Source organism: Pseudorca crassidens, chromosome 20 (assembly GCF_039906515.1).
Source record: "Pseudorca crassidens isolate mPseCra1 chromosome 20, mPseCra1.hap1, whole genome shotgun sequence".
Classification (NCBI taxonomy): domain Eukaryota; kingdom Metazoa; phylum Chordata; class Mammalia; order Artiodactyla; family Delphinidae; genus Pseudorca; species Pseudorca crassidens.
In genome coordinates, this window is record NC_090315.1 from 60807970 (window position 1) to 60826343 (window position 18374).

Genomic DNA, 18374 nt, shown 5'->3' on the forward strand with positions numbered 1-18374 from the left:
TGGGCCTTTTCACAGATGCAAACACCATGTAGAGTCCAAGCAGCAGAGGCCCAGCCTCCCTTCCAGGCCCGGCACCTCCTCCAGGCTGGCCGCCCTCCTGGCTTCTAATTCACAGGTCAGTCAGGGCACCTGAGAGGGTCCGGCTTCTTGCCTGTGAGGGTCATCCTTGTGCCAGATCGAGTTGGTTCATTTCCTCGCCATGTAGTGCAATTGGGATGTTTTAAACTCTTCTTATGCTTATTTATATTTTCTCATTTTTCTACAGCAAATATATATTCCATAATGAAACGTATTTTTTAAAAAATCAAAGGGGGAAAAGAAAAGCTAGGAGAATTCAAGGAATTGCAAGGAGAATTCAAACATTAACCACAAAAAAGGCAGAGTCCTGGGGCTTCTGGTTCAGGGACAGCTTCAAAACATATAATTTCTGGCCAAGGCCAGCCTGTCTGTCGGCCAAGTGGGGGGAGCGCAGGCAGCGGTCACCACAGGCGACGTCGTCCTCTGGTCCCGTGACCCCGCCCGCCCGGAGCAAGCGTTTGAGGCCAGAAGCCAGGGAGGAGGTGATGAGCTCCTCTGCTTGCGGGCACACCGCTCCTAGCCTTTTGGTCTCTAGCCTTTTTCTTTCCCACTAAAGCTTGCAGTAGGGAGAAAAGGAAACCACCCTCGGAAGAATGAATGGTCAGGCGGGAGGTGCCGTGGGGAGTGCACACGGCCCAGCATGCTGCGGGCGGACGCTCACTCCCTCCTGGTGGCTGTCGCAGAAAGGACACAGGAGCTCGCACAGGCTCTTGGTGACGGTTCTGCAATTTGGAGGACACACGGGGTCTCGCCTCCCATCTGGGCCCTCAGGGTCCAGGTGGGTCCAGACCCACACCTGTCACTTCAGGCCGTGTGAGGTTGGGGGAGTCACACTTCTCTCCCTGGAGTCTTTTATCCCGACTTTAAAGTGAACATGCAGACCAGATACACTCTAGATATGCACCTAGGCTGAGAAGGAGCCGGAACAAAAGGAAGGGTGGTGGGTGGAGGCATCACTCCACTGTGTGGCTCAGAAGGGAAAAGAGGCTTGTTTACGTCTCCAGATACAAGCCTTAGAGGCTCAGAATGTGGGCTGCGGAGTCAGGCTGTCTGGCTTGGCATCCTGGCCCCACCATGTACCAGCTGTGTGGTTTTACGAAAACCGCTTTGCCTCTCTGAGCCTCAGTTCTCTCATCTGCAAAATGAGGATAATAGTAGGACCCATTTACAGGGCTCTTGTGAGGTTTGAAAGGGTAATAAGGGTAAAGCTCTTAGGACGGCGCTGGACCCATGATGAGTGGTCAGTAACTGTTATTAGGTGTGCAAACACATGTATACACACATAGTCCACGCAGTAGGGTATTATTCAGTTGTAAAAAGGAATGAAGGCAACCTACCGAATGGGAGAAGATATTTGCAAATCATGTATCTGATAAGGGGTTAGTTTCCAAAATACATAAAGAACTCATACAACTCTATATCACAAAAACAAACAATCCAATTTATTTTATTTATTTATTTTTAAATATTTATTTATTTATTTGGCTGCACTGGGTCTTAGTTGCGGCACGTGGGATCTAGTTCACCGACCAGAGAGCGAACCCGTGTCCCCTGCTTTGGGAGCACGGAGTCTTAGCCACTGGACCACCAGGGAAGTCCCTCCAATTTGAAAATAGAGTATCTGAATAGACATTTTCCCAAAGAAGACATACAGATGGCCAACAGGTACATGCGAAGATGCTCAACATCGCCAGCTCCTGCTGTCTTGGTATGAATAAGGTGAATGCTAAGCCACAGCCCTGTTTGCTGAGGGCTCTCCCCGATCCAGCGGCTCCCTTCACCTGCCTGAATTCTCTCTGCTGTCCTGGGGATGGTCCTGGAGATGGGTGCAGTTTTGACCCTGCTTTACAGATGAAGAGAGTGAGGCTTGGGGAGGAGAAGAGGTGGCGGTAGGGGATTGAAAACCCAGGTCCGTCTGACTCCAAAACTTCTTGCCATGGGGGAAATCCCAGAACACTGCCTGTGGCAGAAGTTGCTGGATTCTGTGTCAGTAATGTACCTCAGGAAGAACACTCAACAGGGAGCTAGTTGCCTGCAGCTGGGAGCTGGGTCTGAGTTTATTTTGTAGTATTACAATCCCTGGAGGGGCAGCCGGTCAGGGCTGCGAGGGAATTGGCAGAGAAGGGTGGAGTCGGAGGAGAAAGAGGAGGAGGCGTTTACCACCGTGCTCAGCCCCATGTGCTGATGGTTCCACGCTGGTGGCTCCTGGGCCATCACACTCCTTCTGAGGCCAGGATGCTGTGAGGTGTGGGTGGTGAAGCCAGCTGGACTCCCAAGTCTGCCTGCGTCCCGCCTCCTGGCCTCTGAGGGAGGCTGAATAGGTGTGTCAGTTATCTGCTGCTGCATAACAAATATCCCCAAACTCAGGGGCTTAGAGTAGCACATGTGTATTAGCTCATGGCTTTTGTGGGGCAGGAGTCCAGGAGCTGCCTGAGTGGCTGCAGTCAAGGTGGTTGTGCAGGGTGTCAAGGATCCAGTTCCAAGCTAACTGCGGTCGTCGGCAGCCCTCAGGGCCTCGCTGGCTGATCACGGGAGGCCTCCATTCCTTGCCTTGTCTCTGCAGAGGGCAGCTGGCTTCCCACAGAGTGAGTGATCACAGAGAGAGGGAGAGAGACAGACAAAGACAGAAGCCCCAGTCCTCTTATAACCTGATGATGCCACACCACTCCCGCCTGTTCTATTTGTTAGGGGTGTGTGCGGCCCATGCTTAGGGCAGGAGAATTAAGCTCCACCTCTCAAGGGGCAGAGGGTCCAGGAATTTGTGGACATACCTTTAAACCACCACGACGGGTGGCCTCACCCTGCTAGGGTGTGCGGTTCAACCGGAGCTCTGACCCTGCTGTGATCTTCTGCTGGGGAAGCAGAGGACACGGTGGATTTGGAGTCTGCAGACTTGTGCCCGTCTCCCGCCTCTGCTGCTTCCCCTCTGAGCATTTTGTCCTCTTTGTCTGAAAACAATGACTAGAAGCAAAACTCAAGAACCCCCCATAGGCTTACCAGGATGTGGGCTAGTTAACTCAGCTGGGGTTCATTCTCACAGCGGAATAACCTCTATCCTACCTTTAAAATGAATGAGAGCTGCAGGAATCAACAGAGATGAACCTAAAACGTTATATCTGGTGGAGGGAAAAAGAACTGCTAAAGGATGTGAACAGTGTGATAATCTTCGTGGACATTCTGTAGGACACACATGATGGCAGACGGTGGGAAGGACACACAGTAACTCTGCAAGAGGTCACCTCTGGGCCTGGTGAGAGGGGAGGTAGAGCTTCCACTCTAACTTGAACTGCTTAAAAAACTCTCCAGAGCAAATATGAAAAAGATAAACATTTGTTCATCTGGGTGGTGGTACATGGGTGTGTGGTACAGGCTGAGCTAGTCGTAATTTTAAATCTTGAGTGTGTTTTTTTTTTTTTAATTTTATTTATTTATTTCTTTTTGGCTATGTTGGGTCTTCGTCTCCGTGTGTGCGCCTTCTTCAGTTGCGGCGAGCGGGGGCCACTCTTCATCGCGGTGCGCGGGCCTCTCACTGTCGCGACCACTCCCGTTGTGGAGCGCAAGCTCCAGATGCGCAGGCTCAGCGGCCATGGCTCACGGGCCCAGTTGCTCCGCGGCATGTGGGATCCTCCCAGACCAGGGCTTGAACCCGTGTCCCCTGCATCGGCAGGCGGACTCCCAACCACTGCGCCACCAGGGAAGCCCCTTGAGTGTGCTTTGACAGTGGAGCTGCCTGAAGCTGTTCTGGGGGGAGGTGGGTTGAATGCACCCCCATAGACACTAACGTGCTGGAGACTTCCAGGGTCGTCACACTCCCTGTGATGTGCACGGACGCTCACGCTTGTACCACGTGCAGGTCGCACGTGTCACTGAGTTGTGATACAGGAAACGGTCACGTCAGCGTGTAGTAGAGTCTGACTCCATCTTGGATGTCGGGGTGCTGGCAGCTTTCCTCCACCCACCTTCTCCAGGCTTAGGCCCTGCATCCAGGCAGGCTGGTAGACGGTGGGTGCTCCGTCCTTCGGAGCTGCTGGACACTCCTTTCTGAGAGCAGGACCCCTCACCTGGCCCCGCCCCCAACTGCAGCAAGACCAGGTCAGTCTCCTTTCCATTTGGACCAACTTCGGAGGCCGCCCTGCTCTACCCAGAGAGCCTCATCGTGAGAGCATGTGCCGCTCATCACTCCCGACGTGAGACCCCCACTTGGCGGGGGACTGGGTCCAACCCCATCCCTTCAGCCTGGCCACAGCACACTGACACCTGGGAGCTCTCACCTCCTGATTCAGGAAGGTCAGGGCCAGGTGAGTCCCTAATCCACGCACACATTGACATCTTTCTTTCCCGGGATCAGACAGAGGTTGGCATCTCCAGCTCGGAGCTCTGTCCCGCCTCCCTCTCCCCTCCCTCCCCACAGCTCCTCCCTGGGATGGGCCCTCAGAGTCTTTGTGGGAGAGAAAAGGAGGGCAGCTCCCACAGGTGTGAAGCAGACGCTAGCCTGTGGGGCCTCTTTCTTCCTCCTTGGCCATCAGTCTTCATGGGTGTGTGGCTCCAGGAAGCTGGAAAGAGAAGATGGGGGGCACTGACCCTCCAAAGTTCCCCAAAGCACTGACAGTGGAACTCAGCTGTCGGGGATGGAGGGGCCCAGAGCACCCTACGCCTGGCATCTTAGATTCCATGAAATATGGTCAGTGTTGGTGGCAACGTGTGTGAAACGTGTACCTGTCTGTCAACATCGTGCATCCTGAGAATGGGCCGGGTATAAAAACGACCCCAAAGGTTTGCTGTGAGCTTAACATTGAACCACATGAAATTGCCCTTTTGGAGGGCAAAAATGGCCCCAGATCTGCAATTTCATGTGGCTCATACAGAAAGCAAAAACCCCCTACGTGTTTTGTGCCCTCCCCCCTACTTTTACCTGGAGTAGAGTCGTTTGTTTGACCCCTGAGCCCAAGAAATGCCCAGGCTTTTCAGCCCCTTGGGCTGGAGCGGGAACCCAGCGGAGCACACTGCATCTTACGGGGAGAGCGCGAGAAGGGCTGCACGGACGCTCCCGTCCAGATGGGGTCTCCCTCTGCTCGCCCGTCCGCTCCGGGCCTGCCCGCAGTGCCACTGCAGGGACCGAAGCCCGCAGGCCGGAGGCTGCAGGAAAGGCCCTCCCTTCGCAGGGCTGGACCCCAGCCGCCTGGCCTCGGTGCACAGAGCTGGTCTCTCTCGGCTTCTCTGGGTGGATTGGATTTGCTGGAATTGGCTGCATAAACAGCCCAGCTGGACTGGCGGCTGATGGCAGAGATTCAGGCCTCATGGGGATACGCAGGCAGCATGCCAGGACGGCCTTCCAGCCCCGCCACTAACACTGCCTGAGGCTGTGGTCTGCCCTGCCCCACCGAGCACCCAGCTTCCTACAAGAGGGTCTGGCAGAGAACAGCCCCTCTTGAGCACCTGAGCACCCCCGCCCCCCCGCACAGGGGCAGGGAGTGGTGGGGGCGGGGGGGGGGGGGGTGTGTCCTGGACCAGGGGCATCACACCACCTGCCTTAGAAATGCAGTCTCAGGCCCCGCCCAGTCCTGCCAAATCAGAATCAGAGCCAGGACATTCTGTGCATGGGAGGTTGAGCAGTGCCGTAACCGGGAGGGCCACCAGGCAGCAGAAGCAGCAGCGGCCGTCGCAAAAGGCATGTGCCCTTTGGTCTGGCCGGTCTGCGTTTTGGAATTTATCCCAAGGAAGCGATCAGGGATGCACATAGGGAAATATTTGACCTGGGAACACAGCACTTACCGTGACGTCCTGCTCCAGGCAGAGCGGGCGCGCCATTCATTTCACGTCCTCGGGCACAACCCTGGGAGGGGGCTGGCTGATAAAGAGGGGACTGAGGCTCACAAAAGTGAAGGATCCCAGGGTCCCTCCAAGTTTGGGCTGCCTGGCAGCAGTCCCGCTGCCTCCCTGGGTGAGCGTGGCCATCCTGGTGTCCTTTACAAGTAAGGGGGCATCCACCCCGCTGGGGTGGCCAAGGGGGACGTGGTCTGTCTCTGTAACGGGGCATCCTGCTCTCTGGTTTGGGGGCATGGATACCAGCCCGTGGTAGGGACGTCACATACACTTGAACAACACCCCTCCAAACTGGGCTGACGTCCGTGCTTTCCTCCTTTCTTCCTGCTCCTGTAAAACATCCCAGAATCCCACTGGCGTGGCTTCCTGGGGGTGGGGACACGCCTGTCCTCCCAGCCAAGGCCTATGATCAGCTCTTGCTGCCGAGGCTGCCAGTGGCCAGTGAAGCCCTTGTCTGCGGTGACTCATGCTGGCATTGCCACGGGCAGCCTGGGCAGCCGTCATTCTAGAACATGGTGCTTAAGACCAAGGGGAGGGCGGGAATCAGGGGCCTCCCGTCACCGCAGCTCTGGGAGCTCCACAGTAAGTGGGTTCCCAGGGTTCTTGAAGGTGCTGGCGGATGCACATGTCCACACAGACAGGCACGGTGGCTTCCCCACCATCTGGGGACGGCGAGACAGGGTCACAGGCAGCCCACCATCAGTTACACGCTGGACCCAGAGACACCTCTCCGTCTGTCTGCCAGAGCCCAAGAGAGAAGGAAGCTTGCCCCTTGTCCCCCACCCTCCGTCCCCCCACTGCTCTTCCCGTTCCATTTCTGCCCGTAATGAGGGCAATTCAGAGGCAGTGTGGACTCTGGAGCCAGCCTGCCTGGGTTCAAATCCTGGCCCTGCCCCTTAGCAGCCGTGTGACCTTGGGCAAGTGGCCGCACCTCTCTGTGCCTCAGCCTCCCCCTCTGTAAAATGGGGTCATAATACTACACTTAGCTCATGCAGTTGTTGTGAGGATTAAATGAGTTAATACTTGGAAAGCATTGAGAACACATGAGCACGATGTAGCCGTTATAAAGTTCTAAAGGGATGTAAACTATATTTGCATATAACGTTTGCTGTTACTGACAGCTATAGACAGATACTAGCAACCATTAGGTTGGGCTGTAGAAGACAGTTTAATGAAATGAGAAAATAGTCAGGACGTGTGCTAAGTGGAAAAAAAAAAGGAAGTACAAAAGAGCCTCTTCCTAATTCTGTAAAATATATCTCAAAGAAATCCGTTGTTAACTGTGTGACCGCTGGGCGCTGGGATGATGATGACTTTCATTTCTTGTGTGTGCTTTGCTGTATTTTCCAAAGCGTGTACAGTAAGTGTAGTTGTTATAACGTGAACCAAGTACATTTAAAAACTGCTCTCAAAGGAGAAAGCTACAGTTCGGGAGGCCCTGACCCTTGTCATGACGGGGAGCCACCTTTCCTTTCCCAAAGCTGTGGCCCTGCTGCAGGGTGAAGGTATGGGGGGATGGACTGGTGAGAAGTTAAGGGAATCCTCTCTCCTTCCCCAGCTCTGCAGGGAACGCAGAGACACTGGGCCAATAGGCTCAGCCCCTCCCCGCTCCTGGCCTTCTGTTTCCTTTCCTGGGCGTGCCTCCCACGTGGGGTTGTTGTATGGATTCAGTGGGTAACACCGAGGCCAGGTCCTGACACACAGATCTTCATAAACAGAGGGAGTGTCACCGCCTGCAGCCAGGTCAACGCTGACAGTCACACGTGACCTCGTTCTCTGCAGGGAGGAGGGGCTGATTCTCCTTCCCGTGCGACATGGGATGACTCTGAGGCTCAGAGAGGCTGAGTGACTCGCCCAAGGCCACACAGCTAGCGAGGGGCCGACTTAGGACAGAACACGCGTCCTCTGAGCGCACTCCAGGCTTCTGGGAGTTCTTTATTCAGTCGGTGATTCCTGAACTGACACTATTGGCCAGCCAAGTCTGGCCTCCCTGTCGTCAGTAACTAACTGCCATTCGCCGGCAGAACGCGCTGAGCTGCTACAGACAGCTTTGTGGCCACGTGGGCAAAGGCCACACCTGTCTTGTTCTCGGCCACACCCCCAGCCCTGGCCTGGGGTTTCTGGAACGAATGTTGTGTGAGCCGTTGAGCGTTCGGGGTGAAGGGCCTGTGTTTGGGAGGAAGGTGGAGAAGAAGCCGGTCTGCTCAGCTCTTCACACGGCCACGTGCAGAGCAGGTCCTGCCAGCTCAGGGCGAGGTCTGTTCTCTGACACGTGGGTCTCGCGGAGGCTGTGATGGGCTGCGATCACCAGACTCAAGCACACTCCAGGGTCTTGGCCCCCAGAGGGTGGCCCCCAGAGGGTGCTCACGCTCTGTAATTGTCCCCCTCCCTGTGTCTTTCACTTCTCACTGGCCCTTCCTCCAGGAAGGCCTCCCGTGTCAGATCAGCTCTGGCCACGGTGGGGGACAGGAGTGTGTGGCTCAGAACCTGGTCTGTTTGGGCATCTGAGATGATTTCCACGTTGCTGGGGGGCAGATGACTCTGACATCATTGGCTCAAACGCCCCCCGCCCCATCCCTAGGGCACGAGGCTCTCTTTAGGAGGAAAGGCTGCCATGCTCTTAGGACATAAGCAGGGGTAGGTTGATGAGGAGTGACCAGTTGGGGTAGGTTGATGAGGAGTGACCAGTTGTCTCAAAGGAGTCAGGTGTGTTAGTTAAGATCCTTTAGCAGTGACACCAAAAGCATGAGTGATAAAAGAAAAAGCAGATACAAAGGACTTCATCAAAATTAAAAACTTTTGTGCTGCAAATGATAGAACCATGAAGAAAGTGAAAAGACAACCCACAGAATGGAAGAAAATATTTGCAAGTCATCTATCTGATCAGGGATTTGTGTCCAGAATATGCAAAGCACTCCTACAACTCAATAATAGAAGTACAAATTTAGAAAAGGGCAAAGGGTTTGAATACATATTTCTCCAGAAGAAGACATGCGAATGGCCAATAAGCACGTGGAAAGATTCTCAGCATCACTAGTCACCAGGAAAGTAGTGCAGCTGGCCTGGAAAACAGTCTGGCATCTCCTCCAGAGGTGAAACAGAGTCACCACGTGACCTAGCGATTCCGCTCCTAGGTTTATACCCAAGAGAAATGAAAACATAGGTGCACAGAACACTTGAAAACAAATGTTCACAGCAGCATTGTTCACAGTTGCCAAAAATAGAAGGAACCCAAATGTCCATCAGCTGATGAATGGGTAAACCAAATGTGGTCCATGTACATAATGGAATGTTACTCAACCATGAAGAGGCACGAGGTACTGGTGCTAAAACATGAATGAACCTTCAGGACATTCTGCTGAGTGAAAGAAGCCAGTCACAAAGGGACCTTATTGTATGATTCTCTTCTCTGTGGAATGTCCAGGACAGGCAAATCCATGCAGACAGAAGGCAGATGAGTGCTTGCCAGGGGCTGCGCTGCAGGGGGGAGGATAACGAGTGACTGCTGATAGATATGGGGCTTCTTTTGGGGGGTGATGGGAAGGTAAAATTACACTGTAGTGGTAGTTTATAACTTTATACTAAAAACATTGAATTATACACTTTTAAGTGTATTATATGGTATGTGAAGTATATCTCAGTAAAGATTTTTTTTTTTTTTTTGAGGTACGCAGGCCTCTCACTGCTGTGGCCTCTCCCGTTGTGGAGCACAGGCTCCGGACACGCAGGCTCAGTGGCCATGGCTCACGGGCCCAGCCGCTCCACGGCACGTGGGATCCTCCCGGACCGGGGCACGAACCCGTGTCCCCTGCGTCGGCAGGCGGACTCTCAACCACTGTGCCACCAGGGAAGCCCCAGTAAAGATTTTTTTTTTTTTTACATCTTTATTGGAGTATAATTGCTTTACAATGGTGTGTTAGTTTCTGCTTTAAAACAAAGTGAACCAGTTATACATATACATATGTTCCCATATCTCTTCCCTCTTGCATCTCCCTCCCTCCCACCCTCCCTATCCCACCCCTCCAGGCGGTCACAAAGCACTGAGCTGATCTCCCTGTGGTATGCGGCTGCTTCCCACTAGCTATCTACCTTACGTTTGGTAGTGTATATATGTCCATGCTACTCTCTCGCTTTGTCACAGCTTACCCTTCCCCCTCCCCATATCCTCAAGTCCATTCTCTAGCAGGTCTGTGTCTTTATTCCTGTCTTACCCCTAGGTTCTTCATGACTTTTTTTTCTTAAATTCCATATATATGTGTTAGCATACGGTATTTGTCTTTTTCTTTCTGACTTACTTCACTCTGTATGATAGACTCTAGGTCCATCCACCTCATTACAAATAGCATAATTTCGTTTCTTTTTATGGCTGAGTAATATTCCATTGTATATATGTGCCACATCTTCTTTATCCATTCATCCAATGATGGACACTTAGGTTGTTTCCATCTCCGGGCTATTGTAAATAGAGCTGCAATGAACATTTTGGTACATGACTCTTTTTGAATTATGGTTTTCTCAGGATATAGGCCCAGTAGTGGGCTTGCTGGGTCATATGGTACTCCTATTTGTAGTTTTTTAAGGAACCTCCATACTGTTCTCCATAGTGGCTGTACCAATTCACATTCCCACCAGCAGTGCAAGAGGGTTCCCTTTTCTCCACACCCTCTCCAGCATTTACTGTTTCTAGATTTTTTGATGATGGCCATTCTGACTGGTGTGAGATGATATCTCATTGTAGTTTTGATTTGCATTTCTCTAATGATTAATGATGTTGAGCATTCTTTCATGTGTTTGTTGGCAGTCTGTATATCTTCTTTGGAGAAATGTCTATTTAGGTCTTCTGCCCATTTTTGGATTGGGTTGTTTGTTCTTTTGTTATTGAGCTGCATGAGCTGCTTATAAATTTTGGAGATTAATCCTTTGTCAGTTTCTTCATTTGCAAATATTTTCTCCCATTCTGAGGGTTGTCTTTTGGTCTTGTTTATGGTTTCCTTTGCTGTGCAAAAGCTTTGAAGTTTCATTAGGTCCCATTTGTTTATTTTTGTTTTTATTTCCATTACTCTAGGAGGTGGGTCAAAAAGCATCTTGCTGTGATTTATGTCGTAGAGTGTCCTGCCTATGTTTTCCTCTAAGAGTTTGATAGTTTCTGGCCTTACATTTAGGTCTTTAATCCATTTTGAGCTTATTTTTGTGTATGGTGTTAGGGAGTGGTCTAATCTCATACTTTTACATGCACCTGTCCAGTTTTCCCAGCACCACTTATTGAAGAGGCTGTCCTTTCTCCACTGTACATTCCTGCCTCCTTTATAAAAGATAAGGTGACCATATGTGCATGGGTTTATCTCTGGGCTTTCTATCCTGTTCCATCGATCTATCTTTCTGTTTTTGTGCCAGTACCATACTGCCTTGATTACTGTAGCTTTGTAGTATAGTCTGAAGTCGGGGAACCAGATTCCTCCAGCTCCGTTTTTCGTTCTCAAATACCTCAAGTTTGCTTTGGGTATTCGGGGTCTTTTGTGTTTCCATACAGATTGTGCAATTTTTTGTTCTAGTTCTGTGAAAAATGCCAGTGGTAGTTTGAGAGGGATTGCATTGAATCTGTAGATTGCTTTGGGTAGTAGAGTCATTTTCACAATGTTGATTCTTCCAATCCAAGAACATGGTATATCTCTCCATCTGTTTGTGTCATCTTTGATTTCTTTCATCAGTGTCTTATAATGTTCTGCATACAGATCTTTTGTCTCCTTAGGTAGGTTTATTCCTAGATATTTTATTCTTTTTGTTGCAGTGGTAAATGGGAGTGTTTAAAAAGGTCTTTTTGCCAGTGCCAGAAAGCCCAGCTCAGAGTGGTGTACACAAAAAGAGATCTGTTTGCTTCTGTATCAGTAAGTGGGTAAGTTCAGACATCCATCTGCCCTCAGGTACCGCCTCATTCAGGGACTGAATCAGGTCCTCTGCACCTGAGTGAAGACGCCCAACACGTAGGCTGAGAATCGGGGAGAATCTGAGTGCTTTTGCCTGAGCAAAGGGGAGTGGGTTCTTAGCAACCCTGTGTCCACTGCAGGCTCAAGTTGGCACAGGACACAGCTGCTCAAGAGGAGGAAAGGGGGGCTGCGTCCATGTGGAAGGTGAGGTGTGGGGCAGAGCTGGACGAGGGGAGGAGCTGTCCCCAGGCCCAGGTAGCCCTGAGTCACCCCATGGTCCTCGGCAAATACTTGCCCACCTTCTTCATTTCATCACCCCCAACACGTACTTGTTGAGCATCTACTGTGGATGGACACTGAGTTGGGTTAGAATGGGAACCCAGCAAACATGGTCCCTGCTTGTAATCATCTGGCAGAGAATACAGATGGGGAGCAAGCCTGGACCCCACGGTACACCAACTGCCACGATTTGGAGGGTCCAAGGAGCTACGGCAGCACAGGCAGGGCCACCCGTCCTGGCCTTGGAAGCGGTAGGGGGTCAGGCAGACTTCCTGGAAAGCGTTACTAAGCAGAGATGGGACAGGATGCAGCAGGAGGGCAAACAGAACAGGTGAAGGCAGAACCAGCAGGGGAACTAGGAGCAGGGAAGGGAGTAGGAAGGGAGGAGGTGGGAGGCAGAGCCCGGCGCTGGTCAGGGAGGCCTTCTAAACCGTGTTAAGAGGGCTGGGTGTAATCCCAAGGCCAGCGGGCACTGACAAGACCCATCGTTGATAGGACCGGCTTGAACTCACCTGGCCTGGCCCGCACACCTAAGGAAGGTGGTCTGCGCTGGTCGGGGCTCCCATCCACTACCGTGACTTCCCCTCCCCCGGCCTCTGAGCCGGTCTACACTGGCTTTGATCCTTGATACACCCACCACCTATGGCAGCTCAGCCCCTGCCCACAGCCCTCACCCAGACTCCAGGACTTTCATCTTCCTCTTTGACGAACCAGCAAATTCACAAGCATCTTCAGGCCAGACCCCCAACACACACGTGCGCACATGCACACGCACACACACAGGCACACGCACACACCCGCACAGTCATCCAGCTCACCCCTCCGGATACACAGTAGATGAAAGGCAGGAGAAAGCCACTGGCTGCCTTGTTCTAATGAGGTCTAATCACACTCATTAGCCCTGGGAGGCAGAGAAGGAGGGAACAGAGAAAAGCAATCCGGCTGGGAAGGGTTTCCCTGGATGTGTCTCTGTCTCCGACATCCCACCTGCTGAGCAGAAAGCGTGAGTGAGGCGTCCTAATCCTCCCACCCCTCTGCCCATGGACTGTGTCCCCAGTGCCACCGCCGTGACATCAGTGTCAAGCAAGGTCAAACACAGATCGAAAGCAGCCCCAGCTAACAGCACCTCCGGGCTCCACCGTTCCCTTATGTGACACGCTTCGGTTCAACAGATGTTTAGGGAACACCCACCGTTCATTCATTCCTTGGTTTGTTCATTCATCATTGACTCAAAATGCAACGATCGCATTCCTGATGTGTGCCAGCCACCGTGCCGGGCGCAGAGGGGGACGAGAGGAATCGGATGGGATCCCACCTTGCAGGGCTCCCCCTGCCATGTGAGTGGGTGAGACCATGAATTAAAAGCTAACTACATGGCAGAGTGGCATGTGCTAAAGCCAGAGGAGCACAGGTGCTGACAAGGCTCGGAGAAGAGGCACCTGCCTAACCTGGGATCCCTGGAGACGGATGCTGATGGTGGGTCCTGTGACTGAGTAAGTGCTCCTGGGACAGAGATGAGTGCACACATTCCGGAACACATAGATCAGAAAGCAAGAGTCATTGTTTTTAATAGCCCTAAACTGGAAACAACCAGCCTGAATGTCTAGTTACAGTAGAACAGCTGAGTAACATTTGATGTATTCATACAATGGAATATTATACAGTTAAGAGAATGAATGAATCCCAGAGACATACAACCACATGAAGGACCCTCAGCGGAATGTTGGGCAAAAAAAATGCATGTAGTATAATTCTAGTCACATAAAGTTCCAAACAGACGAAACTAAACTACAGGGTTTAGGGATACATATACACAGGTGGCAAACTATAAAGGAAAAACGATATTTATAAATTCAGATTAATGGCTCTGTTTAGGAGAGGAGAGGTTATGATTGGGGAGGGACACACTGTGGGGTTTGGGGTGACGATAACGTTCAACTCCTTGACCTGGGTGGTTATTCATGTACAACGCTATATAACCATTCATTAAAATGTCTGAATATGTGGCTTGACCACAGATAATAGCTTGTGTTCCCCGGTGAGGGGACGTTTACACACTTGAGACAGAAAAGTGTGGTAGTTGCAAGCGCATTCTTTGCTGTTGGCTGATTGGGTTCATTTTCACCTTGCGCAAGTGACTTGACCTGTCCGAGCCTCAGGTTTCCTCATCTGTAAAATGGGGTTAATGATAGTACCAGCCTCATAAAGTTGTTGTAGGATTAAATGTGATGGCAAATGTCAAGTGCTTGGCACAGAGCCAGGCACACAGATGTAATAATTAATCATGATCACCATCATCACCATCACCAACATCACCATCACCATCATCATCACCAACATCACCATCACTATCATCATCATCACCACCAACATCACCATCATCACCTACATCACCATCACCATCATCATCATCATCACCAACATCACCATCACCATCACCACCAACATCACCACCATCACCACCATCACCATCACCACCATCACCATCATAATCACCAACATCACCATCATCATCACCAACATCACCATCACCGTCACCATCACCATCATCATCACCATCATCATCACCACCAACATCACCATCATCATCATCACCAACATCACCATCATCATCACCACCAACATCACCATCATCACCAACATCACCATCACCACCATCACCATCATAATCACCAACATCACCATCACCACCATCACCATCATCATCACCAACATCACCACCAACATCACCATCATCACCAACATCACCATCACCACCATCATCACCAACATCACCATCATCACCAACATCACCATCACCACCATCACCATCATCATCACCAACATCACCATCACCATCACCATCATCATCACCACCAACATCACCGTCATCACCATCACCATCATCATCACCAACATCACCATCACCATCATCACCACCAACATCACCGTCATCACCATCACCATCATCATCACCACCAACATCACCATCATCACCAACATCACCATCACCACCATCACCATCATCATCACCAACATCACCATCATCTTCCTCATCATCACCATCATCATCACCAACACCATCAGCATTACCACCATCATCACCAACATCACCATCATCTTCCTCACCATCACCATCATCATCACCACCAACATCACCATCATCTTCCTCACCATCACCATCATCATCACCACCAACATCACCATCACCACCATCACCATCATCTTCCTCATCATCACCATCATCATCACCATCAGCATCACCACCATCATTACCAACATCACCAACATCACCATCATCTTCCTCACCATCACCATCATCACCATCACCAACACCATCAGCACAGCATCACCACTATCATCACCTACACCACCAAAGCCTCTCTTTTTCCTTCTTGCTAATCCATCCAAATCACTTCTTTCTTATCCTTCTCTTCCTTCTTTATTCCTCTGGCACTCTCTTCTTCATAATTGTCTTCATCTAGAAATTGAATGACCCGGTGACAGCGCCCCCTGGAGTCATAAATAGGTCTAGATCTTGGTAAATAAGGAACTAAAATTATACCTGCCATTTTTCAAAGCTCTTTCATTCTCAGTTTCAAATCATCTGTCCCATTGACAGAACACACATCCCAATTTATTTTATTTTTTAATTTTATTTATGTATGGTTCATTTACAATGTCATGTTAGTTTTAGGTGTACAACAAAGTGATTGAGATTATAAATATATATTCTTTTTCAGATTCTTTTCCCTTATAGGTTATTACAGAATATTATGTAGAGTTCCCTGTGCTATGCAGTAGGTCCTTGTTGGTTATCTATTTTATATATAGTAGTACGTATGTGTTAATCCCAACCTCCTCACTTATCCCTCTCCGCCCCATCCACTTTGGCAACCATAAGCTTGTTTTCTTTTTAAAAAAATATTTATTTATTTAGCTGTGCCAGGTCTTAGTTGCAGCATGTGGGATCTTCGTTGCCGCATGTGGGATCTTTAGTTTTGGCACACAGGATCTTTCACTTGTGGCGTGTGGGATCTAGTTCCCTGACCAGGGGTCGAACCTGGGCCTCCTGCATTGGGAGCGCAGAGTCTTAACCACTGGACCACCAGGGAAGTCCCCATAAAGCTTGTTTTCTATGTCTGTAGGTCTGGTTCTGTTTTGTAAATAAGTTCATTTGTATCTCTTTTTTTTTTTTGGTTCCACATATAAGTGGTATCATACAATATTTGTCTTTCTCTGACTTCACTTAGTATGATAATCTCAAGGTCCATCCATGTTGCTGCAAATGGCATTATTTATTTTTTATGGCTGAGTAGTATTCCACTGTGTATATGTACCACATCTTCTTTATCCATTCATCTGTCGATGGACATTTAGGTTGCTTCAATGTCTTGGCTATTGTAGATAGTGCTGCAGTGGACATTGGCGTAGATGTATCTTTTTGAATTATAGTTCTCTCTGGATATACGCCCAGGGGTGGGAGTATGGGATTATATGCCAACTCTGCTTTTAGTTTTTTAAGGAACCTCCTTACTGTTCTCCATAGTGGCTGCACCAATTTACATTCCTGCCAACAGTGTAGGAGGGTTGCCTTTTCTCCACACCCTCTCCAGCATTTATTATTTGTAGACTTTTTTTTTTGGCCGCACCACTTGTGGGATCTTAGTTGCCCAACTAGTGATTGAACCTGGGCCACCACTGTCCTAACCACTGGACTGCCAGGGAATTCTCATATATTTAGGCTTTTTGATGATGGCCATTCTGACGGGAGTGAGATGATTTTGATTGGTATTTTGATTTGCATTTCTCTAATAATTAGCGATGTTGAGCATTTTTTTCATGAACACACATCCCAGTTTTTGCCTCAGAATCTGCTTCCTCTAACTTGCACTAGAAATGCCAATCATGTCTTCTTCTTGCTGTCACAAGGCAGGACCCCACTCCCTGACCACAGCTGATTGGGTCAGGGATGGACACCTGACTCTAGCTGACCTAAGCTGCATCTCTCCAGGGAGTCAGGATCCAGAGAGTCAAGGTTATTGACTGCCAGGGTGTTGGACTGAGAGGTGATGGGAAGAGCACCCCGCAGCAGAGAAAGCTGGTCTGTGGGGAGTGGAAACGCAGAGCAAACAGCAGGAGAGACAGTGGAGCTCAGGAAAAGAGAGGGACTTGGGTTCTGGTTTCTGTCCAGAGCCTGATTTTGCCTCCATCTTTAAGATCAGAGAGATCCTCCTCTGTTCCACTAAATTGCACATTCTTATCCCTGATGGCCTGTGGTTTGCATAATATTTTTCTTTAAATAGATCTTCCCCTGGCCCCCTTTTTAAAAACATGGATAGATTTATTTTCAAAGAAAACTTTACATTCGCGATCTAAACAGAAAATCAGTAGCGTATGATATTCTCAGAAGGAAACTGTAAAAGTAGATATAAACAATAAATAATAATAGATATAAACATCAAAAATTAAATAGTGAATACAAGGAAAAAATAAGCCCAATTAATTTACAAAGTGTTTATCTGAGAAATGCACATTAAAATCATAATGAGATACCACTACACATTCACTAGAATGGCTAAAATTAAAAAGACTGACATTACCAAGTGTCGGTGATGCTGTGGAGCTCCTGGAACTCTCACCTTCTGCTGGGGGCATGCTAACTGATTCAACCACTTTGGGAAACTAAAGACTAAACTTAAATGCATTTGACACTTGAACAACACAGGTTTGAACTGTGTGGGTCCACTTAAAAATAGACAGATTTTTTTCAACAGTAAATACTACAGCACTAAACGATTTGTGGTAGGTTGAATCCATGGATGCAGAAACGTGGATGCAGAGAACCTGCGGATACAGAGGGCCGATTATAAGTTATATGTGAATTTTTGACCGCACGGAGGGTGGGTGCCCCTACTCCCCTCGTTGCTCAAGGGTCAACTGTATACTTCTCCTCTAGTCCCAGTAAGTTCATGCCTAGGTGTATACCCAAGAGAAATGAGTGCCCCCCAGAAGACACATAGGCGTGCTCATACCAGCTTTATTCAAAATAACGCCACACTGGAAACAACACACCTGTGTATCAACAGGAGAGCAGAGAAATAAATTGTAGTACATTCATGCAATGGAACAGGAACAGCACTGAAAAGAACAAAGTGCAGGTGCACGTACAAAACAGATGAATCTGAGACATAACGTTGGGTGAAAGAAGCCATACACACACGTGTGATTCCATTAACATGAAGTTCCAAGGTAAGGCAAAACGAATTTGGGGTGATACAGTTCAGAATA

The 18374-nt window shown here is 49.6% G+C and overlaps 1 protein-coding gene and 1 long non-coding RNA gene across 2 annotated transcripts in view; one reads left to right on the top strand and one right to left on the bottom strand.

The window, feature by feature from the left end:
• JPH3 (junctophilin 3) overlaps window positions 1-18374 on the top strand; it is a 161698-nt gene that overhangs the window by 53332 nt on the left and 89992 nt on the right. The window lies entirely within an intron of this gene.
• Window positions 1520-6266, bottom strand: LOC137215590 (uncharacterized). Its single transcript, XR_010939336.1, has 2 exons — window positions 5851-6266; window positions 1520-4631 (listed from the first exon to the last, which is right to left on the bottom strand). It is a non-coding gene; the product is annotated as an uncharacterized lncRNA (long non-coding RNA).